General features: G+C 43.2%; 1 long non-coding RNA gene and 1 pseudogene across 2 annotated transcripts; one reads left to right on the top strand and one right to left on the bottom strand.

Annotated features, from left to right (window-relative positions):
- Window positions 1-291: 291 nt before the first annotated feature.
- On the bottom strand, window positions 292-22319 carry LOC123729175 (calpain-8-like; annotated as a pseudogene).
- Window positions 22320-23635: 1316 nt separating this feature from the next.
- LOC123729230 (uncharacterized) lies at window positions 23636-25799 on the top strand. 2 transcript variants are annotated; one of them, XR_006760950.1, is made up of 3 exons: window positions 23636-23680; window positions 24102-24229; window positions 24370-25799. It is a non-coding gene; the product is annotated as an uncharacterized lncRNA (long non-coding RNA). The 2 variants fall into 2 exon arrangements; XR_006760949.1 differs by lacking the exon at window positions 23636-23680 and having other exon boundaries at window positions 23717-24229.
- Window positions 25800-26995: the final 1196 nt, after the last annotated feature.

Raw genomic sequence — 26995 nt, 5'->3', positions numbered from 1 at the left:
GTGGTCCTATGGACAGATACTCCAATCTCCGCTGTGGAGCTTTGCAGCTCCTTCAGGGTTATCTTTGGTCTCTTTGTTGCCTCTCTGATTAATGCCCTCCTTGCCTGCTCCCTGAGTTTTGGTCGGCGGCCCTCTCTTGGCAGATTTATTGTGGTGCCATATTCTTTCCATTTTCAAATAGTGGATTTAATAGTGCTCTGTGGGATGTTCAAAGTTTCTGATATTTTTTTATAACCCAACCTTGATCTGTACTTCTCCACAACTTTGTCCTTAACCTGTTTGGAGAGCTCCTTGGTCTTCATGGTGCCGTTTGCTTGGTGGTGCCCCTTGCTTAATGGTGTTGCAGACTCTGGGGCCTTTCAGATCAGGTGTATATATACTGACATTATCTGACAGATCATGTGCCACTTAGATTGTAACACAGGTGGACTTTATTTAACTAATTATGTGATGTCTGAAGGTAATTGGTTGCACCAGATCTTATTTAGGGGCCTCATAGCAAAGGGGGTGAATACATATACACGGCACCACTTTCCCGTTTTTATTTGTAAGTTATTTTTTTCATTTCACTTCACCAATTTGGACTATTTTGTGTATGTCCATTACATGAAATCCAAATAAAAATCTATTTAAATTACAGGTTGTAATGCAACAAAATAGGAAAAACGCCAAGGGGATGAATACTTTTGCAAGGCACTGTAAGCTAGATATAACAGAGGTGACACCCATTCGATGTGGCCAATATGCTAATGAGCTAACGTCCAACCTCGATGATCTAGGATCAGTTTAGCCTTTTAGATCATAATCAATAAGATTATTTGGACGGATCCAAGATCAGCAGTTCTACTCTGACATGCTTTGTGGATACGGGTCCTGGCAAGAAAAACAAAGCCAGTGAGATGTATGGGGAAAGGTTGTGACAACTGGTCAAATAAAAGGATACTTCCTCTCCAAAGATGAGCTGTCTGCATGTCTCCAGTGGCAGCTGGTAGTCTTTCTCCAGAACTGATAAGGGGAGAAGGGGAGGAGTGAACAAGGCAGAGGATTGTAATGGTATACTAGCTATGAGATTTTGCCTAGAAAAGTCATATCTGCTTCCCCCCAAAAATGTGTCTCTTACTACTCTGCTCCCACCTACTGGCTTTTACTGGTACTGCTGTGTACGAATATTCCCCAGCAACATGCAATAGTGGTACCCTTCCTTGCAGCAGTTTAAAGAGTTCTGCAACATGGTTTGACTAAATTAACATATCGCCTTATAATGACAACCTGAGTTCATTAAACCCCCTAAGGTTGATGTCCGCTGAAATCTAATTAGCATAATAATAAAAAATCCCCATAGAAATCTGTCAGTTTAAGCTACAGATAAATGTTTTTGCATTGGATGCGTCTCAATCCACCACATTCGCCTATGTCGCACTTCCGCATCTGACGAAAAAGGTGACAGAGCTAGAGCGGTGTTTGTCAGACCATGAGACATCCCCCCCAAAAAATCGGTCTTCTCACAAAATCTTCTGTAGCGTCCAAACGGTTTGCTCTGTGACCCCTACAAGCGTCTTGGGGCTCGTCTGAAGTCAGTACAGCCAATCTGACAACTTCCGTCTATAGCGTCCAAACAGTTTGGACTGCACAATAATATGACTCTCACAAACACATACATGGCGGTTGTTGTGCTCTAGGACGCCCGCAGGCCACACAAGATTCATCGTTTAGCTGTTGTTTCATGTCGTGAATCTGTTATTCAATGTGTTTGTATTCGTTTTCAATTTTTTCATTTTTAATATATTTTTAGGATACTTCAAGGGGTCTTAAAACCCCCCTCCGGATTAGACAGGGCTTAGACTCTTATGGGTTCATTAATGATCTAACCTGAGTTAACCAGCTTCATGAACTCCTTAGCATTCAGCTTGTCATCCTGCCAGGGAGAGAGAACATGAGGTTAAGACTGTCTAAGGGAGACATTTATCTTCTATGATTGAGTTAGATTTAGAGATGAGAGAATTCCTACCGGCCCCGCCACCTCATCAAAGGTCTTCTGTACTCTCTTGCGATCCTCTGGCAAGACTGGTGGCATTGACATTACCTGTGAAGGACACGCACACGCACACACAGACAGTTGGCTTGCTGAACTGGAGAGCAGGACGCAGTAGAAGTAGGCTTCAGTAAAGTTTAACTCACCATGAGGAAGCCAGTGGAGCAGGTGAAGTCTTGGGTCCTGGAATACAAGGAGGAGCACCATCAGTCTCTTACTAATTATCATCAATAGCATCACAACTATTTACTTTAGTTAGACTACACTTTTAAAATCGACCAACTGTGGTCGCTGCTCCCTCTCTCTCCACATCTCCTTTACTCCATATTTCCCATCTCTGCCTTTTTTCTCTCCTCTACCCTCCCACTCTCGTAGCTCCAGGGCCTGTGTTTGGTCCACCACCCTCCTCTCCGTACCCTAGATTGTTGCCAGTCTTGGAGTAGACGCGGAGGAAGATTTCCGCAGGCACGTTGGGCCTGTAGGTGGAGGCCAGAATCGCGTAGTTTCCCGGGTCCAGCCTCACCTTCCTACACACAGCCCCACGGTGACCAAAGAAGAAGACAACCTCTATGGGATAAAAATGAATGGAAGTATATATGGAGACCTTTTATGATTGTGTTTTTAGTATTTTTCTTTGTGTGTTTCCTATACTCCTGCCATGATTGTAGTATCAGTGTAATTGCTTGGTCTTGTTATGCAGGGCTCTCTTGAAAAAGAGACATGGGTCTCAATGGGACTCCTCTGCCTAAATAAAGGCTACAAAGAAAATCTAATAATAATGTATTGACTGTTTTCATAAAAATGTGACATATTTGCAGTAAAGACTGGCTACTGAAGTACCTGAGGGGTTGGTACTTCCCAGAGCGCCCCACAGGATGCTGGTTAGAGAAGAAACTCTGGACCAAACACAGGCTCTGGAGCTACGAGAGTGGGAGGAGAGAGAAAAAGGCAGAGATGGAAAATATGGAGTAAAGGAGATGTCGAGAGAGAGGCAGCAGCGGCCACGGTTGGTCGATTTAAAAGTGTAGTCTAACTAAAGTAAATAGTTGTGTTTTTCAAATACTTTATAATAAAATACTCACCTCTGGAGGAACCTGCAGAGACAGGAAAGACGTCAGATTAACTGAAAATGTAGAACATTCACATTCACAGCGCATACAATTGACAACACATTCTCTCTCTCTCTCTCTCTCTCTCTCTCTCTCTCTCTCTCTCTCTCTCTCTCTCTCTCTCTCTCTCTCTCTCACCCTGTAGATGTGGAAGGCGATGTGGAGAAAGTACATTTTATTCCTCTTTCTCCGGTCTTTCTGCAGTAGTTCCACCAGCACGGTGCACTGCTTTGCTTTCTTCTTCTGCTTCTCTGCCACCATCTTCTCCTCCGGGGTCATCTCTATATCGTCATCATGCTCGGCAAGGACAAGCTGGAACTGAGGATTCTTCCAGAAAGATCCTACAATAGAGAGAGAGAAAGAGAGAGACACAGCGAGAGAGAGAGAGACAGAGGGATAGATAGATAACAGGGTAGAGACAGGTTTGATGAAAAGGAGAGGTGTAAATGAGGGGATGAATTTACAAACATTCTGCCACTGGAACGAGCTGTTCTCCCTGACCGTCTGGCAGACGGTATTGGAGCATGAGGTCTGATACCAACAGGCTCAGAGACCGTTTCTATCTACAAGCCATCAACACTTGAACTGGACTGACTACCTGCTCTCATTCTCCCGAACCTTAGCACACATGCACTCACCCACACAAACACAAAACACACATTCATGCTACACACAAATCACAACTCCTGCTACCAGACTCTTATTATAATGCTCAGTTTATCCACTTTCCCCCCATTCCTCCCTGCCTGCAAGTAAGCATTTCATTGGACGATGTATACCATGTGTATCCCGTACAGTGGGGGGAAAAACTATTTGATCCCCTGCTGATTTTGTACGTTTGCCCACTTACAAAGAAATGATCAGTCTATAATTTTAATAGTAGGTTTATTTGAACAGTGAGAGACAGAATAACTACAAAAAAATCCTGAAAAACGCATGTCAAAAATGTTATAAATTGATTTGCATTTTAATGAGGGAAATAAGTATTTGACCCCTCTGCAAAACATGACTTAGTACTTGGTGGCAAAACCCGTGTTGGCAATCACAGAGGTCAGACGTTTCTTGTAGTTGGACACCAGGTTTGCACACATCTCAGGAGGGATTTTGTCCCACTCCTCTTTGCAGATCTTCTCCAAGTCATTAAGGTTTCGAGGCTGACGTTTGGCAACTCGAACCTTCAGCTCCCTCCACAGATTTTTTATGGGATTAAGGTCTGGAGACTGGCTAGGCCACTCCAGGACCTTAATGTGCTTCTTCTTGAGCCACTCCTTTGTTGCCTTGGCTGTGTGTTTTGGGTCATTGTCATGCTGGAATACCCATCCACGACCCATTTTCAATGCCCTGGCTGAGGGAAGGAGGTTCTCACCCAAGATTTGACGGTACATGGCCCCGTCCATCGTCCCTTTGATGCAGTGAAGTTGTCCTGTCCCCTTAGCAGAAAAACACCCCCAAAGCATAATGTTTCCACCTCCATGTTTGACGGTGGAGATGGTGTTCTTGGGGTCATAGGCAGCATTCCTCCTCCTCCACACACGGCGAGTTGAGTTGATGTCAAAGAGCTCCATTTTGGTCTCATCTGACCACAACACTTTCACCAGTTGTCCTCTGAGTCATTCAGATGTTCATTGGCAAACTTCAGACGGGCATGTATATGTATTCTTGACCAGGGGGACCTTGCGGGCGCTGCAGGATTTCAGTCCTTCACGGCGTAGTGTGTTAACAATTGTTTTCTTGGTGACTATGGTCCCAGCTGCCTTGAGATCATTGACAAGATCTTCCCGTGTAGTTCTGGGCTGATTCCTCACCGTTCTCATGATCATTGCAACTCCACGAGGTGAGATCTTGCATGGAGCCCCAGGCCGAGGGAGATTGACAGTTCTTTTGTGTTTCTTCCATTTGCGAATAATCGCACCAAATGTTGTCACCTTCTCACCAAGCTGCTTGGCAATGGTCTTGTAGCCCATTCCAGCCTTGTGTAGGTCTACAATATTGTCCCTGACATCCTTGGAGAGCTCTTTGGTCTTGGCCATGGTGGAGAGTTTGGAATCTGATTGATTGATTGCTTCTGTGGACAGGTCTTTTTTACAGGTAACAAGCTGCGGTTAGGAGCACTCCCTTTAAGAGTGTGCTCCTAATCTCAGCTCGTTACCTGTATAAAAGACACCTGGGAGCCAGAAATCTTTCTGATTGAGAGGGGGTCAAATACTTATTTCCCTCATTAAAATGCAAATCAATTTATAACATTTTTGACATGCGGTTTTCTGGATTTTTTGTTGTTGTTATTTTGTCTCTCACTGTTCAAATAAACCTACCATTAAAATGATAGGCTGATCATTTCTTTGTCAGTTGGCAAACGTACAAAGTCAGCAGGGGATCAAATACTTTTCCCCCCACTGTACATATCACTCATGAAACTTGAAACTTGAAACACACTCACGACGGTAACTACGACTGCCCCCTGCGGTGGAGCCAGATACCCAGGGGCCTTTGTGGGAGCTGAGGGTCCAGGCAGAGGTGGGGGAGGCAGGGGAGTCGGGGTCAGTGGGTGTGTCCTCTTCCACTATGGGGTCAGGGTTCACACTACACAGCTCCACTGTGTCAAACAGCCTGTTGAAGTCCTCCACATTTATCCTGACAAACAGAGAGGATACAGACTGTCAGTGTGTGTGTGTGTGTGTGTGTTATTTTTGTAGGTATGTTTGTGTCTACGTGTGTTTGTAATGCCAGAACCTACCAGAACTCTCCATCCTCACTCTTTTTCAGCTCAATCCTTTACTTTTCAGCAGCATCCACATCATCCCAGTCTTTACTCCTAATAAAAAAGAACTCGCTATTAACCATCAAGGATTCTCACAGCTTGCTAGAGCATTGAGAACTGCGGTGGCGCAATGGTCTGAGCATCACGAGTTCAATCGTAAAAAAAACATTGTTGTGAGTGCCAAGGAAGGCATATAGCGACGTTTTATGGACCTTTTGAAACATTCCAACATCAAAGTCTATTTCTATTGATCAGGCTGGGTGTAATCCCAGCCTGTGTAACGACAAAATGAAACATGTGCACACATACTCTTCCTTACTTGTCACTCCAGGGTCCAGAGTACTCCACAAAGCCCCAGGGATTCCTCAGCCTCAGCAACAAGGCCTCACCAGCCGGCTTCTTCACCTGAACCACACACACACAATGGTAACACTTCATTTTAAGGGGTCCTTATTACAGTGTAATAACACTATAACAAGTATTGTAATTCATTGTGATAATTCCAAGTTACATCCTGTACTAACAACATGTAACTAACTGGTGGTAATTGCAGTCTGTAACTACAGAGAAACTTTGTTCCTTACACTACATGACCAAAAGTATGTGGACACCTGCTCATCTTACATCTCATTCCAAAATCATGGGCATTAATATGGAGTTGGTCCTCCATTTGCTGCCCCTCTCGCAGTTCGGCGTTCCAATTCATCCCAAAAGGGTTTGATGGCGTTGAGGTCAGGGCTCTATGCAGGCCAGTCATGTTCTTCCACACCGATCTCGACAAATCTTTTCTGTATGGACCTCGCTTTGTGCACGGGGGCATTGTCATGCTGAAACTGGAAAGGGCCTTCCCCAAACTGTTGCCACAAAGTTGGAAGCACAGAATAGTCTAGAGTGTCATTGTATACTGTAGCGTTAAGATTTCCCTCCACTCCTATTTGCATTCCGCCCTAACAGATCCACAGATGATGCAATCTCTATTGCACTCAACACTGCCCTTGCCCACCTGGACAAAAGGAACACCTATGTGAGAATGCTGTTCATTGACTACAGCTCAGCGTTCAACATCATAGTGCCCTCAAAGCTCATCACTAAGCTAAGGACCCTGGGACTAAACACCTCCCTCTGCAACTGGATCCTGGACTTCCTGACGGGCCGCCCCCAGGTGGCAAGGGTAGGTAACAACACATCCTCCACGCTGATCCTCAACACGGGGGCCCCTCAGGGAAGCGTGCTCAGTCCCCTTCTATACTCCCTGTTTACTCATGACTGCATGGCCAAACACGACTCCAACAGCATCATCATGTTTGCCGATGACACAACAGTGGTAAGCCTGCAATGTTTGACTGTCTCGCTCTCCTTGAGCAAAGGCCTACTCGTCTCGCACACATGATGCGCAAACACAGACAAACTAAAATGCCAATCCAATCTTGGCTGAAATTAATTTCCCAGAGGGCCTCCCGAGTGGCGCAGTGGTCTAAGTCACTACATCGCAGTGCTAGCTGTGCCACTAGAGATTCTGGCTTCGAGTCCAGGCTCTGTCGCAGCCGGCTTAGAACGGGAGACCCATGGGGCGGCGCACAATTGGCCCAGTGTCATCTGGGTTAGGGGAGGGTTTGGCCGGCAGGTTTGGTCCACAAGGTCTCATACTACAGGATGGGAAAATGCTTACAGGAAAGAAACAGACGTTGTCGATTTCCATTGTTACTTGTAATGTTAAAAAGATGAAAAAAAGACCATCTTTTTTTCTCTGAAATAGCTAGCAAGCTAACTCGGCTACACACCATACACATTTGAGTCAACTATTAAAATAGTTATTTTATGTTATTGAGTAGGTCTATACCTTTGTTTATTGTAATTAATCAAATTATTAATACAACAATAGAAATCCTTATTATTTTGTAAGAAATGTAAGGTATTTTTACACGTTGCAATAAAGTTAACTAAAGTAGAAGCTCATCTTTTGTTTGTTTTAACTTGGTAATGAGTGCTAAGTAAGTATATGGCAATTGCTCATAGGTAACTTTTTATGTAGGTACACAATAATTACAAGTAAGAACCCCTCAAGAGACATTTAATTTGAACTATCTAAATCCTGTGTAACAGCTAGTAATTACATTGTACTTAGGCAGATATTACATGCACTCTCTCACTTGGATGTCGCTTCCAGAAGGTTTCAAATGAAAGCCAGGCTGTTAGGATAGGTAATGCACTTCATAAGTACACATTCATTACAAGTTAGTTATCCTCAAGATACACTTCATTTTAACTAGCTAAATCATGTGTAAAACCTAGTAATTACATTGTGCTTAGGCAGATATTGCATGTGCTCTGGGATGTAGTACTGTGTTTATCCTCCCACTTGGATGAAGTTTCCAGACGCCTTAAAATAAGAGCCAGGTTATCAGGATGGCTAATGTACTATAGGAGTACACATTTGTTACAAGTAAGTACCCATCAAGATACACATCATTTAGCTAGTTAAAATGAAGTGTAACACCTAGTAATTACATTACACTCTGTGGTGTACTAGTGGGTTTATTCTCCAACTTGGGAAGGTATGCGAATTGGAGTGGGTTTAGGGTTTCCGGGATGATGGTGTTGATGTGAGCCATGACCAACCTTTCAAAGCACTTCATGGCTACCGACGTGAGTGCTACTGGGCGTTAATCATTTAGGCAGGTTTCCTTCGCTTTCTTGGGCACTGGAACTATGGTGGTCTGCTTGACACATGTAGGTATTACAGACTCAGACAGGGAGAGGTCGAAAATGTCAGTGAAGACACTTGCCAGTTGGTCCGCGAATGCTCTGAGTACACGTCCTGGTAATCTGTCTGGACCCGCGGCCTTGTGAATATTGACCTGTTTAAAGTTCTTGCGCACATCGACTACGGAGAGCGTGATCACACAGTCATCCAGAACAGCTGGTGCTTTCATACATGCTTCAGTGTTGCTTGCCTCAAAGCGAGCATAAAAGGCATTTAGCTCGTCTGGTAGGCTCACGTCACTGGGCAGCTTGCGGCTGGGTTTCCCTTTGTAGCCTGTAATAGTTTGCAAGCCCTGCCACATCCGACGAGCATCAGAGCCAGTGTAGTAGGATTCAATCTTAGGCAAAGCGTCAATACAGGACTGTTTGATGGGTCGTCTGAGGGCATAGCAGGATTTCTTATAAGCGCCCAGATTAGTGTACCACTCCTTGAAAGCTCTAGCTTTTAGCTTGGTGTGGCTGTTGCCTGTAATCCATGGCTTCTGATTGGGATATGTACTTACGGTCACTGTGGGGACGACGTTGTCGATGCACTTATTGATGAAGCCGGTGACTGAGGTGGTATACTCCTCAGGAGGCTGAAAAGATTTGGCATGGGCCCCCAGATCCTCAAAAAGTTCTACAGCTGCACCATTGAGAGCATCTTGACTAGCTGCATCACTGCTTGGTATGGCAACTGCTCGGCATCTGACCGCAATGCACTTTTGCCAAACTCCCTGCCATCTAGGACCTCTATACCAGGTGGTGTCAGAGGAAATCTAAAAAAAATAAATAAAAAGACTACAGCCACCCAGTCATAGACTGTTCTCTCTGCTACTGCATGGAAAGCGGTGAACAGATAATAAAATGGCTACCCGGACAATTTACATTGATTTATTATTAATTGTTTTGCAATAACTCCCTTGCACTGGCTCTATGCACACTCACTATACTCTACCCACACACTCATAAATACTACACTGACACTCCAACACACACACACAGAAAACACATACACAGAAAACACACACACATGCATATTGATGCCACACACACAAACTCACACTTTACATACGCTGCTGCTACTCTGTTTATTATATATCTTAGTCACTTTTACCCTTACCCACATGTACATACTGTATTACCTCAACTACCTCCTGCATATTGACTCGGTACTGGTACTCTGTCTATAGCCTCGTTATTATTTTTATTGTATTACTATTTTCTGTGTTACTATTTGCTGATTGCCTAGTCACTTAACCCTACCCACATGTACATACTGTATTACCTCAACTAAACTTCAGTATCTCGTACCCCCTGCACATTGACTTGCTACCCCTTGTATATAGCCTTGTTATTGTGTTATTATTTCAATTTTTTGTTGTTGAAATATTTGTCTTATATTTGGGCTAGTAAGTAAGCATTTCACTGGAAAGTCTACACCTGTTGTATTCGGCACATGTGACCAATAACATTTTATTTGGGGGAAAGGGAGGGAGGGGGAGAGAGAGAGAGAGAGAGAGAGAGAGAGAGAGAGAGAGACGCTGTGAGGTCTAGATTAAAGGCCCTCATGGCAATAAGGGGATCAGCTGGAGAAAAACACTGGGCTGTGTGTGTGCGTGAATACATGTGTCCCAGGGTAGTAGCTACCTACAAGTCTGGACTACGCTCCCAACATAACCCCTCCAGGTCTACTTGTATGTATCCCCCCTTCCTTCTGTCCAACGCGTTAAGTCATGCCACACATACTTCACCAGAGAAAACCACTAAGCCATAACTCACGATCTGGATGAGGTTTTAATGTTTTAGCTTGACAAACATTATTACTACATGATTATGAGTTACAACCTGGAATTAAAATAGATTTTTCATTTGATTTACACAACACGCCTACCACTTTGAAGATGCTAAATATTTTTTATTGTGAAACAAACAAGAAATAATACAAAAAAACAGAAAACTTGAGCGTGAATAACTATTCACCTCCCCAAAGTAAATACTTTGTAGAGCCACCTTTTGCAGCAATTACAGCTGTAGGTCTCTTGGGGTATGTCTCTATAAGCTTGGCACATCTAGCCACTGGGATTTTTGCCCATTCTTCAAGGCAAAACTGCTCCAGCTCCTTCAAGTTGGATGGGTTCTGCTGGTGTACAGCAATCTTTAAGTCATACCACAGATTCTCAATTGGATTGAGGTCTGGGCTTTGACTAGGCCATTCCAAGACATTTAAATGTTTCCCCTTAAACCACTTGAGTGTTGCTTTAGCAGTATGCTTAGGGTCATTGTCCTGCTGGAAGGTGAACCTCCATAACAGTCTCAAATCTCTGGAAGACAAACAGATTTCCCTCAAGAATTTCCTTGTATTTAGCACCATACATCATTCCTTCAATTCTGACCAGTTTCCTAGTCCCTGCCGATGAAAAACATCCCCACAGCATGATATTGCCACCTCCATGCTTCACTGTGGGGATGGTGTTCTTGGGGTGATGAGAGGTGTTGGGTTTGCGCCAGACATAGCGTTTTCCTTGATGGGCAAAAAGCTCAATTTTAGTCTCATCTGACCAGAGTACCTTCTTCAGTATGTTTGCGGAGTCTCCCACATGCCTTTTGGCAAACACCATTTTTTTCTTTAAGCAATGGCTTTTTTCTGGCCACTCTTCCGTAAAGCTCAGCTCTGTGGAGTGTACTGCTTAAAGTGGCCCTATGGGCAGATACTCCAATCTCCGCTGTGGAGCTTTGCAGCTCCTTCAGGGTTATCTTTGGTCTCTTTGTTGCCTCTCTGATTAATGCCCTCCTTGCCTGGTCCGTGAGTTTTGGTGGGCAGCTCTCTCTTGGCAGGTTTGTTGTGGTGCCATATTCTTTCCATTTTTTAATAATGGATTTAATGGTGTTCTGTCGGATGTTCAAAGTTTGTGATTTTTTTTTATAACCCAACCCTGATCTGTACTTCTCCACAACTTTGTCCCTAACCTGTTTGGAGAGCTCCTTGGTCTTCATGGTGCCGCTTGCTTAGTTGTGGTGCCCCTTGCTTAGTGGTGGTGCCCCTTGCTTAGTGGTGGTGCCCCTTGCTTAGTGGTGGTGCCCCTTGCTTAGTGGTGGTGCCCCTTGCTTAGTGGTGGTGCAGACTCTGGGGCTTTTCAGAACAGATGTTATATATACTGAGATCATGTGACAGATCATGTGACACTTAAATAAAGTCCACCTATGTACAATCTAACTAATTATGTCACTTCTGAAGGTAATTGGTTACACCAGAACTTATTTAGGGGCCTCATAGCAAAGGGGGTGAATACATATGCACGCACTACTTTCCGATTAGAATTTGTTTGCAACAAGTACTTTTTTTCATTTCACTTCACCAATTTGGACTATTTTGTGTATGTCCATTACATGAAATCCAAATAAAGTCGATTCAAATTACAGGTTGTAATGCAACAAAATAGGAAAAACGCCAAGGGACACCTAATCAGAGCCTGACAGAATCCTATGCTGGCATCTTCCACTTCATGGTAAGACGTGGGGAGGGTTCATGACCTTGCTGTAGAGTCTTGCTAGAGTCTTTTATGTCCAACTATAAAAAAAATACAAATCACCCACTGGCCAAATTCGGCCCACGGGACAGACGCCAGTTGAGGAACCCTGATCTAGTTACACCACCTCCTCCCATAACACACACTCTCTGTCATACACACGATAACACACTCCTCTGTTCTCTCATTCCCTTTGTTCCCTTGAGGACTCCTTAATTCCACCTCTCCATCTCTACTACTATTTTCAGTCCTACCTTTGCTTCTCTTGCTCTTTTACAAGACCTGCTACTCTAATAAGATAGTAAGGGACATTCTCATTGCATTCACAAAAAGTGAGTATGCAGAACACATGTACACAGCAAGCTCATGAACTCTCCCCACGTCTTACCATGAAGTGGAAGATGCCAGCATAGGATTCTGTCAGGCTCTGATTAGGTGGTACCACTTTGACAAAGAGATTGGGGTGCATGGTAAGGCAGGACAGGGCAGCCAGAAGCCAACAGTCACCTATTAGAAAAAGAAAGAGAGGCAATATGCATGTTAGCTATTGTTATGATATGGGGTTTAGGTTAGTTTTAGCAAACAGTTAGGCAACACACTACCAGGTTGTCACTTCCACACTCCATCCCCAGGTAGCAGCACCAATCAGGTCAAGGGCATTGCTCTGCCAGGAAGCCTTTATAAGCCATCAACTGCAGGCAATTATGGTGATCGCCAGCTGGCAGAGCCTGAGTTACTGATAAATCAGGAAATCTGATTTTGCGTGTCCATTTAAATCCTTTGTAAATATACTTCATTATGGCCTGTCAGCTTGAAACTTTTTAGGGTCATCAACAACAATACCATGATGAACCATGTTAAGTTTGGCATTGACATCTTAAAATACACTGAGTGTACCAAGATTAGGAACACCTTCCTAATATTGAGTTTTCAGAACAGCCTGAATTCGTAGGGCATGGATTCTCCGTGTCGAAAGTGTTCTACAGAGATGCTGGCCCATGTTGACTCCAACACTGGGCGAAAAGGGTCAGTATCAGGGGATATCTTTATCTATATATTCCTAGATATTTTGTAGTTTTTTTATTATTAGTTGCGTACTTGTTTGACAATTTTAATGCAATGCTAGGAGCTTGTAACACATTTCGTTGCACCCACTATAACACCTGCTGACAACATTTTATTTGATGAATTAAAAACTTTGACCTACCAGCACCATCACCCACTGTCACAGGACACCAACACCCACTTACCCCAAGGCGGCTCAACTGACCCTGTCCCTATGCTCAACTTACCCCATACCCGGAATAAGTTGTGGAAAGAGACCCCTTTTTTGGACAAGCTATGTTTTCAAAACTGTTATGTTTATATGAATTCTGATTATATCCAGGGATACACAACATCCTGAAATATATGTAGATATCTTTGTTAGAAAGAATACTATATTTCCCTTGACATCGAGGATGTATCACAACCGGCCGTGATTGGGAGTCCCATAGGGGTGGCGCACAATTGGCCCAGAGTCATCCGGGTTTGGCCGTCATTGTAAATAAGAATTTGTTCTTAACTGACTTGCCTAATTAAATTAAATAAATAATGGTGATGCTGAAAATGGCTCAATTTACCCTTCTCTCCCCTGCTTTTAATATCTAATAATTTCCTGAGAATTGAGGAAACTGTAGATTTCCCACACACTCTCTCTTTCACAAACATGCCTGTACACACACACACTCCTCTCTAACAGCAAACAGCTGCCCTGTGTGTCCATGTAGAGGAAAGAACCATGATCTCTCAAGCCCATCCCCAGGAGAATAGGTGTGGAGAAGTGAGAGCAATCTGGTTATACAGGAAAACTGTGAGTTGGATTTAAGTGTCTACATGTTACTGAAATGATACCCCATCCTATGATGTTTAAAACATACACACACAGACACTTACCCAGCTGGCCCTGGCAGATATCGGTGGTACACGTCGTGTCCTCCACAAACACAGCATTGGTACTGATCTCCTGCAGAGAGAGAGAGACAAGGGGCAGAGTTCAAGACTACAGTTTACCCCACAGCACATGTTGCCGTTTAGTCTGAGGGAATGTGAAACCAATACAACACGAATTTCCACATAACAGTTGACTGGATGATGACAAGGCAATGTTAATGACTTAAACTGCATCATACAGGTTGTTATCTCGTCATTCCATCTCTGTTCTGCTTTTAGAGATATCCTGCCCAGCTGTTTGGCTCAGACTCAGAGTCTGTAAGTTCTCTTTCTTTTCTCTCAACATGCTCCATTCTGTCAGTTCCATCTCCTCTCTGAACATGCTCCAGCAGATCAATTTATCTTCCTCAGAACTCGACCACACCTGACAGTGAGCAGCGTTGCCATGTTCGCGGTTTTCTAGCAAATTGGGATACATTGAAAACTATGTCGTGGGTGAAAATGTTGCGGGTTTCGGGCCATTCTAAATACCTTACGAAAAAAGATTGGGGTCAGAGTGCAGTATAACTTCAGTATGCTGTAAATACTGTGCAGTATAACTGCAGTATGCTGCAAATACTGCGTCTAAAATAACGTTTTTTTTTTACTGCAGTAATTTTGCAGTTTAGAGTGCGGTATAAAGGCAGTACACTGCAGTTATTCTACAATTACTGCGTCCAAAATACCACCGTCGACTGTAGTTACTGCACTTTTACTGCAGTTTCAAAACGGCTATCTTTTTTTGTAAGGGCTGCGGCTGCCATCGCATGAATCTTTTTTTATTATCTATTAATTTGACTGTGATCTGCTGCTAACTATCAGGCAGTGAGGCTGTTGCTGAGTGAGTGAGTGGCAGGGAGGGAGCTTCATATACAGTCATTGGAAGGGAGGGGTGTGTATGTGTGTGTTGTACTGTTGAGCAGCTGAGTCACATCATGACAGGTGATGTGAAATTTAACAACGGACAGCGCTAGATAGCTACATACTTCTCCCTCAAAAGTATTCTTGGTCTCATTCTTTGCAACCTAACCACCCCGAGTCCTACCAATCATTACAGCCAACACAGCAAGGGAGAGAAACTGATCATGAATAATCCAACAGTTTCAGAGGGAGTCGAACAATGTGCTTTCTCTCTGGTTATGCAGCTAGCTAGCTAACATTGGCCAGAAAGCTGAAGTCAGATGAGAGAGAGAGGGCGATGCGCAGTGGCGCAGAGGTGAGGCCAGAAGAACAGATTTCACACGCTAGTTTGCTGGCTAGACATGATTCTACTGTCCGAATGCCAGGTAAATTGGGCAAAATATGGGAGAAAATATTGCAAAGACTGGGAAAGAGAACAGGTTTAACGGAATGGATTAAGTGCATCCCAGGAGATGACAAAAGCTTACTGTAGGCATTGCAAATCAGAAATGTGTGTCCACGACGCCGATCTTATTTCTCATGCACAAACGGAGAAACAAGAGAAATGCTGCACCATTTTTTTTTATGCAAGACCATTGTTTGACACAGGAACTATACTGAACAAACATATAAACGCAACAATTTCAACTATTTTACTGAGTTACAGTTCATATAATTAAATCATGCAAATAAATAAATTCATTATGCTTTAATAATCTATGGATTTCACTACTGGCAGGGGTGGGCCATGGGTGGGCCTGGGAGGGCATAGGCCCACCCACTTGGGAGCAAGGCCCACCTACTGGGGAGCCAGACCCAGCCAATCAGAATGAGTTTTTCCCCATAAAAGGGCTTTATTCCAGAAAGAATGTCCTCCTCAGTTTCATCAGCGGTCCAAGTGGCTGTCTCAGATGATGAAGAAGCCGGATGTGGAGGTCCTGGACTGGCGTGGTTACACGTGGTCTGCAGTTGTGAGGTCGGTTGGACGTACTGCCAAATTCTCTAAAACGACGTTGGAGACAGCTAATGATAGAGAAATGAACATTCAATTCCCTGGCAACAGCTCTGGTGGATGTTCCTGCAGTCAGCATGCCAATTGCACGCTCCCTCAAAACTAAATTACTAGCAAGAAACTTTCCACAGACATCTGTGGTATTGTGTTGTGTGACAAAACTGCACATTTTAGAATGTCCTTTTATTGTCCCCAGCACAAGGTGCACCTGTGTAATGATCACACTGTTTAATCAGCTTCTTGATATGCCACACCTGTCATGTGGATGGATTATATTGGCAAAGGAGAAATGCTCACCAACAGGGATATAAACAAAATTGTCCAGAAAATGAGAGAAATAAGCTTTTTGTGCGTATGAACAAGTTCTGGGATCTTTTATTTCACCTCATGAAACATGGGACCAACACTTCACATGTTGCGTTTATATTTTTGTTCAGTATATATTTGTAAGAGAGAATAACACAGTTAAACGATCAGAGTTACAGATGGCTGCACATATTGCATGCCACTCCAGCATTGCAACTGTAGATCACCTGAGATGTGTTGTTGAAGACATTGCAAAGAAAGGAATCAATATCCACAAAACAAAATGCACAGTGCTCATAAATGCAGTGCTCATAAATGCAATTTTGAGTCTCATATGGTTGTACAGTCATCTTAAATAAAGCTGTGAAGGACCTCGGCGTTACTCTGGACCCTGATCTCTCTTTTGACGAACATATAAAGAATATTTCAAGGACAGGTTTTTTTCCATCTTCATAACATTGCAAAAATCAGAAACGTTCTGTCCAAAAATGATGCAGAAAAATGTATCCATGCTTTTGTCACTTCTAGATTAGACTACTGCAATGCTCTACTTTCTGGCTACCCGGATAAAGCACTAAATACACTTTAGTTAGTGCTAAACACGGCTGCTAGAATCTTGACTAGAACCAAAAAATAAGATCATATTACTCCAGTGCTAGCCTCTACACTGGCTTCCTTAAACGCAGGCCTCCTTACTGTCCCTAGAAGCTCTAAGCAAACAGCTGGAGGCAGGGCTTTCTCCTATAGAGCTCCAATTTTATGGAATGGTCTGCCTATCCATGTGAGAGACGCAGACTCGGTCTCAACCTTTAAGTCTTTATTGAAGACTCATCTCTTCAGTAGGTCCTAGGATTGAGTGTAGTCTGGCCCAGGGGTGTGAAGGTGAACCGAAAGGCACAGGAGCGACAAACCACCCTTGCTGTCTGCCTGGCCGGTTCCCCTCTCTTCACTGGGATTCTCTGCCTCTAACCCTATTACAGGCGCTGAGTCACTGGCTTACTGGTGCTCTTCCATGCGTGACTTGAGTGGGTTGAGTCACTGACGTGATCTTCCTGTCCAGGTTGGCGCCCCCCTCGGGTTTGTGCCATAGAGGAGATCTTCGTGGGCTATACTCGGCCTTGTCTCAGGATGGTAAGTTGGTGGTTGAAGGTATTCCTCTAGTGGTGTGGGGGCTGTGCTTTGGCAAAGTGGGTGCGGTTACATCCTGCCTGTTTGGCCCTGCTGGGGATATCGTCGGACAGGGCCACAGTGTCTTCCGTCCGCTCCTGTCTCAGCCTCCAGTATTTATGCTGCAATAGTTTGTGTGTCGGGGGGCTAGGGTCAGTCTGTTATATCTTGAGTATTTCTCCTGTCTCATCCGGTGTTCTGTGTGAATTTAAATATGCCCCCTCAAATTCTCTCTCTTTTTTCTCTCTTTCTCCCTCTCTGCTCTCTGAGGACCTGAGCCCTAGGACCATGCCTCAGGACTACCTGGCCTGATGACTCCTTGCTGTCCCCAGTCCACCTCTTCATGCTGCTGCTCCAGTTTCAACTGTTCTGCCTGCAGCTATGGAACCCTGACCTGTTCACTGGACGTGCTACCTTGTCCCGGACCCGCTGTTTTGGACTCTCTCTCTCTACCGCACCTGCTGTCTCTAACTCTGAATGACCGACTATGAAAAGCCAACTGACATTTACTCCTGAGGTGCTGACCTGTTGCACCCTCTACAACCACTGTGATTATTATTATCTGACCCTGCAGGTCATCTATGAATGTTTGAACATCTTGGCCAGGTACTGTTATAATCTCCACCAGCACAGCCAGAAGAGGACTGGCCACCCCTCATAGCCTGGTTCCTCTCTAGGTTTCTTCCTAGGTTCTGGCCTTTCTAAGGAGTTTTTCCTAGCCACCGTGATTCTACATCTGCACTGCTTGCCGTTTGGGGTTTTATTTACAGCACTTTGTGACATCGGCTGATGTAAAAAGGGCTTTATAAATACATTTCATTGATTGATCATAGCAAAGGGTCTGAATACTTATTTACATAAGGTATTTCTGTTTTATAAATTTGCTAACATTTCTAAAAACCTGTTTTTGCTTTGTCGTTATGGGGTACTGTATGTAGATTGGATTAAATTAATGTTTTTCCTCATCATTTTAGAATAAGTCTAACCTAACAAAATGTGGAAAAAGTCAAGGGGTCTGAATACCTTCCGAATGCACTGTATGGTGTCACAGACATATACATGGTTCTCCAATGCCACCCAGCGACTCTCGGAATATGAAGACATGTATACCACCATCAATGTTAGTGAAGCCCTCTGAAGATATTGCAACTCTGACACCAGATGGCTTGCAATCAGTGATTGCGTCAATCAGGTACCGTCAATGTATGATGAGCTGAAACTGCACTTTCAGATCACCAAAGACAATGAGAGAAACTGTGCTGCAGAGCTACTTTACCTGTAAAGTCTCATTACCACTGACCCAGCCAACCTTGTGTACCTGAAGTTTCTGCGTCCAATCGTGGGAGCGTTGCACAGGATCAACAAACTTTTCCAGCTCGATTCAGCCAATCCAGGAAAACTAATATCTGATCTAATGACCTTCTACTGCCCTCTTGTGGAGTGAGTCATGACGCAACAAGAATACCACACCTGGAGTGAACTCATGGAATTAGACTTAACAGATGAGCATCGCCTGCCGCTCGAGGCTGTGGACTTCGGAGTTCAGTTCCACCAGAGGAATAGACCCAGAAATGGTACAGGACATGAAAACCCAGTGCATAGACCACATGGTTGTTCTGATAAGGGAGATCAAGAAAAGACTTCCGGGATAACGTCAAACAACTGGAGGCACTCGAGTCTCTCTCATCCTGAGCATTGTGCTCAATGGCGTCAAGCCACATCTAGATGCACTCTCCTTCTTCCCTCTCTTCAAAAAGGAGATCCTGGAAAGGCTGACCAACAGTGGAGTGACGAACACTCAATAATAGACCAACAAAGAAGGCAGTAAAATAGAAGGGTTAGGCTAGAGGTTAGGTTAGACACACTGATGCTGCGGGGGAGAAAGATTTACAGGAACTTGGACATTTTGCTCTCTCCATGCTTTCTTTGCCATTCAGCAATGCTGCTGTTGAACGTGCCTTTTCCCAGATGGCATTGATTAAAAAAAACAAGCTGAGAAACAGAATGCAGGAAAGATGCCTTGAGAACATCAAGAGAGTCTGAGCCCACATGCAAAGGAACGTCAGCAAGGATGCTCTCATTGTTCACCGCTGACATCTACTCAGCACAACAGGCTGAGGTAAACGGGGACAACCCTCTTATCTAAAAGAAGAGAGGAAACAGACTGTAAATAGTTACATTTGATGTGAATAGTTTGGATCAGTGGAACAAAGAGGAACAGACAGAGTGGCAGTTCACAGCAGGAGGAGAGTGCTCTGGATACGGGCAGGGAGTTTGCTGAACACAAGAAAAAAGCAGGGTGAGCAACTTTTATAAGCGTTATTTCTGTGTCTACACACAGAGACACTTTCTTCAGTCATCTGTAAAGTCTCATTACCCCTGTTTCTCAAACTCATCCCTCATTATCTCTCAGTCTGTTGTTCTACTCTCTGTAGAGCAACATATGGGGAATGGCAGCAGCAACTTGTGTGGGGATCACAGTTTAGTAGCCCATCCTCTATGGAGGGCTACTATCAAACCAGCACTGCTGTTTTGGTGAGTACTTATCTCTAAATCCATGACAGACTATCAAAGTATAGTAGTGATTGACTGATTGATTGATTAATAGTAGAATACACTATCTTGATGTACTGGACTCATGATGGATCTCCTCTCGCTTTTCTTTCCATCGTGCTCCAAAGAGAGGATGGCACATCAGGCTGCAAACACACATTAATTGACATTTATTATGATATAAAAGAAACCAAAAAGGAAACTGTTGGGGCTTTTAGATTTGTATACTGCCGTTTTAAAGGAATACGATTATTTTAGAGCAATCGGACTTGTATTAACACTATTTCACAATGATTAACATTGTGTTAACAGCATTTCAGAAGAATGTTTTCTGAAAAAAACATACCTCTTAACCATTCACTATGAATCACTTCTATAGTTCAGATTAAATAATTTGGTGGGATGAAAGGGAAAGGGAGAAATGCAAAGAACAAGGTAAAGCAAATTGACCATAAGTATTTAGATTGTCATTATGAAGATACCTATTGGATAAATGTGAGAACTCCTCTCTTGCTGCTGGAAAACAAATTTGGGCTATTTTTCAGCCCTTGTGGGCGGGTTTTGAGTGGTCATTGGACTAGAAATGTTTACTTAACCTGGCAACACAGACAGTGAGTCAGTTCAGGTGTAACCTACATCTGTCCAAGAGCAACACCCAACTTTGAACTCTGCCTTGAACTACCTAGATTTACTCATATCCTCAAATGCAATTCATAATGTCAACATAAAAATTATAACATAGGCTACAGATATCCATAAAATGAGCATGACTATCACGAGTAAGAAGCTGGACTACTAGCAATATAGAAGTACGTTTTTGAGCGTGACTATATGACTGGCTATCATGTAAACACCGATAAGACGGTAGCCTACCTTGGGTCGCAGCCTCTTGATCTCCTTTTTGGGGTCTGGGTCTGTAGGCATACCGATGGAGCTCTGGTCCGGGGTGAAGGTTGGGTCAGAGAACAGTGAACCGGATTAAACGCACAAATCTATGAGAGCTACATAGTCCTGGTCACAACATTTTACCGGGTTGGCAATAGATCCAAGTGTGACCTGCCCAATGGTAAAATTGAGATGAATTAGAAAAAAATAGGCCTAGCAAATAAAATCAGATTGAACCAACATTCCTATCTCGATTTGTTCGTCTAAACTCCATTTTGGGGAATTGTGCAACAAACAAATCCAGTTCTTAAATACACGCATAGGCCTACCCACCCACTTACTCAAACCATCTGGGAGAGGTATGCAGAGCCTCCGGGAAGTTAGTCAGCTGGAGTCGGGGTAATGACATGCTACCAGGATCTTACTTTGAACTCAATTGTTTATCGTCCATTTGCATCATTTTCCGTGGTTAGTTAATCCCATGTCGATTAAATGTGTGATGGCCTATAACCGCTGTTTATTAAAACGTCAAGGTATTGCTTTCTCACACACACATTTTCCTCTTCTTCCTTTAAATACGTTATTTCACAATTCTTCTTCCACACATTGCCTATATTTAGTTAAAACGGTCCTCTCCATCAAGCCAGTCATGTGGGGTCTCTGATGTGAGCGCCTTCTCGCAGTGCCCGACTGCAATCGATAGTAGACTACTAAATGTTGTCACTATAGAGGGCAGTCTGTCTCTACTAGATGGGCGAAAGGGAAGTGGAGTTGAGGCCCATAAAATTTTGAAGCAGTACAAAATGCCAAGAGACAACAAAGAGAGGAAAAGTGATATAATCCGCAAATGTTACTAGCCTAAAATGGAAAAGGAGAGATATATGCCTACGAATAAATCTAGACCGTTTTTTCTTTCCATATATTACTATGGCCTATGTTCATCTATAGGCCTACATGCAGGAACTGATCATGTAGCCTATAGCATCATTCAGTACCTCACCGGTGGGTTGGGGGGTGAATGCATGGAGCAGGTGATGGAGGGCTTAGTGGGCCATTTTAAGAGGAAGGAACTGTAGAAAAATGGGGAAGGGGGAGGATGAAAGGAGAAGAGGGATACATTTAGTAAGGGTAAAATAACAGTTCAAATTTGGTTCAAATTCATCAGATGACTCAATACAGTGCAATACCTGTAAAGCTTTCTCGTCGGGTTGAATGTATACAGCCCATGTGTTGTATTTGTTGTTTATTGGAAAAGAGAAAACACAGAGAGAAGTACCCCATCCTGGTACATGTGTATTGTGTCTCCTGGGCCCAACTTGGGCTAGACCACTGCTGTCACACTAACTCACCTCATACAGAAAACTCAGTCAGCTGAACCAGAATAGGCTCTATGCATATACTGCCTCCCACACTCTATTTTACTTCCTACCGGGTTGCTGACTTGTTTTTATCATTAGCTTACTAGCACAATAACTGTCGTCGATGCATTTCTGACTGAAATATTTCGCAATGACTACGTTTAAATTACAGCCCCGCGAAGGAGGTGCTAATGAGCAGTGCCTCTGTGTTCAGTTTCTTCAAAATGTAATGGTATTATGAGCTTCCATAGTTTCCCGGTCGATGTAGAACTCAGAAAAGGGTGGTTGGTGGCAGTATGTTGTGACAAATTTACGGTCACCAAACACACCAAGGTGTGTAGTACACATTTCATCGAGAGTGACTTTGTTGAGGGAAAAAGACAATACCTAAAAAGAGGTGTTGTTCCTACAGTCTTCCCGTGGAACTGGCACATTGAAAAGAGACCTGGTGTTTGGGAAAGAAGACTGAAACCTCCTGCCCCGACTGAGGAGGACGAAGTACAAGGTGTGCTTCCTATGGACTGTGCCGTCTCTTGATCCAGTCCAGACACATGATTACTGTGCAGTCCCTGAACCCACAGCCCTGGACATGTCTTTAATGGCAAAGCATGAGCATATAAAAGAAATTGAGGGGCTTTGAGCTAAGTTGGAGAAACCGTTCGCCCAACACGGCTTTGGTCTACAGCGATTTGCTGGTTCTGACGAGGATATACGTTTTTACACACAGTAATGATTTATTATTATCCAGCATTACTATTGTTTATTATTTACTATTATTATACTATTATTATTATTCCGAAGAACATGTTCATTGTTATTTAGGGGTGGCAAATAGTCTAGTGGTTAGAGTGTTGGGCCAGTGTCACGACTTCTGTCGAAGTCAGTTCCTCTCCTTGTTCGGGCGGCGTTTCGGCGGTCGACGTCACCGGTCTTCTAGCCATCGCCGATCCACCTTTCATTTTCCATTTGTTTTGTCTTGTTTTCCCACACACCTGGTTTACATTTCCCTCATTACTTGTCATGTATTTAACCCTCTGTTCCCCCCCATGTCTGTGTGTGAAATTGTTTATTGTCAGGTTGGCACGCTTCCGGCTGGTTTGCGCCGGGTTTCGTTTTGTACCCGTGCTTTGTGGCAGTCGGTATTTTGTACTTGGTTGTTGTACTTTGTGCTGCCTCACTTGTTCTTTGGGCATTTGTTTTTGTGACGCGGTTGCGTTCTGTTCAAATAATTGCCTCAGTAAAGTGCTTTGTCCACTCATCTCTGCTCTCCTGCGCCTGACTTCCATGCACCAGCTGCACCCACTGTTTGACAGCCAGTAACCGGAAGGTTGCTGGATCGAATCCCCGAGCTGACAAGGTAAAAAATCTGTCGTTCTGCCCCTGAACAACGCAGTTAACCCACTGTTCTCTGGTAGGCCGTCATTGTAAATAACAATTTGTTCTTAACTGAATTGCCTAGTTAAATAAAGGTAAAATAATACATGTAAAACTAGTCTAGCATAAGTAGGCACATTGAATGTATATTGTCAATACATTAGTTTTCAGTTAACCCCCAAAAATGCTCCCAGGTCGTTGTTGCAAATAAGATTTGGGTCTTGTCCACTTCCCAGGTAAAAATTTTGGAAACAAATTCAATGCTGTGAATTACAGTACAAATTGCAGTAACAAGAAAAACAGGCTACAATAGCAGCTAGTTCATGTCTAGTGCTACTTGATGCTTAGAGAAGATGGGCAATAATACTAATGAGCTTTTTTGGTATTCAAATACTCTGGGTCAGTCTTTAGATTTGCAAGCTACACCCACCTGATGGCCTTCTGGCACTTGATTGAGCGGGCAGCAGAGACCAAGTTAATAAGAGTCACAAGCACCAATCCATCTGAAACAAGTGTTACTTGAAGAAAACCAGTAAGGGGACAACTTCATTAAATACAGTACTTAAGAGAATATTATTTGATCTTACTGTAATTGTTAAACAATGTTTACTTTGTGTTATGGACCGAATTTAAGGACTAAATTGTAGTAAAACGTTTTTTCTTTATGTTCAGACACTGCCATCAATCGACGAGTTCTTCTTGTTTATGACTCATCTGTCGCTGGGTCTGAAGCAGAAGGATTTGGCCCATCGGTTCAGTCTCCACCAATCGACAGTGATCTCTTGGGCCAACTTCCTCTACTGTCTGCTTGGATCAACACGGATATGGGTCCCCAAGGAAACCATCAAAGCCCACCTGAGTTCAAGGACTATCCAGACACCCAGGTAGTGATCGACTGCACTGAACTCCGCTGCCAGACACCATCTTCACTACTACTGCAGAGTGAGGCATTTTCTTCCTACAAGACACACTGTACCTTTAAGGGCATGTTGGGAATGTCACCACATGGAGCTGTCACTTGTGTCATCGTTGTATGCTGGATCTGTGAGTGACAAGGAGATCTTCAAGCAGTCTGGAATAATTTCCTTACTCACCCCTGACATGGCCATTAAAAATTTAATTAAATCAAATGTTATTGGTCACATACAGTACACACATGTTAATGCGAGTGTAGTGAAATGCTTGTGCTTCTAGTTCCGACAGTGCAGTAATGTCACAATCGTCTAAAGGAGTAGACCAAGGCACAGCGTACTTAGAGTTCCATATGTTTAATAAATATGAAACTCACCAAAACAATACAGACAAAAACGAAGCGTGACGTTCTGGGCTGCTCACAGGCAGCTACACAAACAAAAGATAGAAAAAGGAACATAGAACGCCCACCCTAGTCACACCCTGGCCTAACCAAAATAAAGAACAAAACCCCCTCTATGGCCAGGGCGTGACAAGTAATATCTAACAAGTAATCTAACAAATTCACAACAACTAACTTATTCACACAAATGTAAAGGGATGAATAAGAATACGTACATATAAATATATGGATGAGCGATGGCCGTGTGGTAGATAAGGGCTTTTTCATAAATGACATTGTTCCGTGCAAAGTCAACAGGCCAGCCTTTGAAGACGCACACAGATGCCAGCGCATGAGGTTAGGGAGACACAATCCATTGCCAAGCTGAGAGTGCATGGTGAAAGAATGAGCCGCAGAGTAAAGGAGCATAAGTTGTTTGACAGTCATCCCCCTGACCATCTCATGCAGCATCAACCAATTATTTGCAGTGGCGTGCCTGTTGGTCGACTATCAAAATGAACCTTTGCTCATAGCATGGGCCAAGCCAGTGTAAATGTACATGTGTTTATTTGCTAGCAGCAAAATAATAATTTGTTTATCTTTGACATGTATTAATCATTTGTGTTGCAGTGAATATCAGTTTGTGTGGAGCTTGTATTGTTTTTAATTAGGCAATGAGTTTAGGGGTGGGGGAAAGAAATCAAGTAAACACAGAATAGCCAGAATGCAAGATTGAATACAATGTTAGAGATGTGTAATTGATTAACTGAGCTGTTGAACATTTGCTGAAATACATTTTTTTAACAAATCTATTATACTGTAGTTTTCTTCACAATAACATCAATACTTATTTTCATGATACCACTAAACTTGGCACCCATGCAGGGGATCCATTCAGGTGCGAGATAAGACACTTCTGCAGGTAGTGGTAAAAATAAAGTGGTCAACCTTCTCTCTTATAGTTTTTGAAACCTGTAGATCTTTATATATCCTTTCAACATTAGGATATCCTCCTGTGCACAGATTATAAAAGTCACACCAGCTACAACCTGTGAGAAAGATTTGACCTTTGCACCTGCCAGTAGTAAGCATGAGATCTCTTCAACTTCAGCTCTTCATTCCATATCTTCAGGTAAGAGCAGTCAACATAACTTGGTACATTTGGGCACTTGACCTCTAAGAGTCCAAAGTGTGGTCTCACACTGGGATCAAATGTGATGCCATCTGGAGAGGATCCTAACCACGGGGCATCTTGGTGCACTACGAAGCCACACAGAAAGAAGTTAACATTCTTCAGTGTGCAGTACTCCTGTACAAAGATACAATTCTCCTTAATCGAATCACATTGTCCGATTTCAAAAAGGCTTTACGGCGAAAGCAAAACAGTAGATTATGTTAGGACAGTGCCTAAAAAATAAAAGCCACACAGCCATTTTCCAAGCATGGACAGGCGTCACAAAAAACAGAAATACAGCTAAAATTAAGCACTAACCTTTTATGATCTTCATCAGATGGCACTCAAAGGACTTCATGTTACACAATACATGTATGTTTTGCTCGATAAAGTTCATATTTATATCCAAAAACCCCATTTTACATTGGCTCGTAATGTTCAGAAACGCTTTTCGTCCGAAAACTTCCGGTGAATGAGCACATCAATTTATAGAAACACTCATCATAAACGTTGATAATATATTAAACTGTTACTCAAATAATTATAGATAAACATCTTCTTAATGCAACCGCTGTGACAGATTTCAAAAAAGCTTCACGGGGAAAGCACGCTTTGCAATAATCTGAGTACTGCGCTCAGAAAACAACAGCAGGCAATACAGATACCCGCCATTTTGGAGTCATCTAAAATCATAAATAGCATTATAAATATTCCCTTACTTTTGATGATCTTCATCAGAATGCACTCCTAGGAATCCCAGGTCCACAATAAATGTTGTTTTGTTCGATAAAGTCCATCATTTATGTCCTCTTTGTTAGCGCGTTCAGTAA

Source organism: Salmo salar, chromosome ssa20 (genome assembly GCF_905237065.1).
Source record: "Salmo salar chromosome ssa20, Ssal_v3.1, whole genome shotgun sequence".
Lineage (NCBI taxonomy): Eukaryota > Metazoa > Chordata > Actinopteri > Salmoniformes > Salmonidae > Salmo > Salmo salar.
This window is presented reverse-complemented; position numbering and strand designations above follow the sequence as displayed.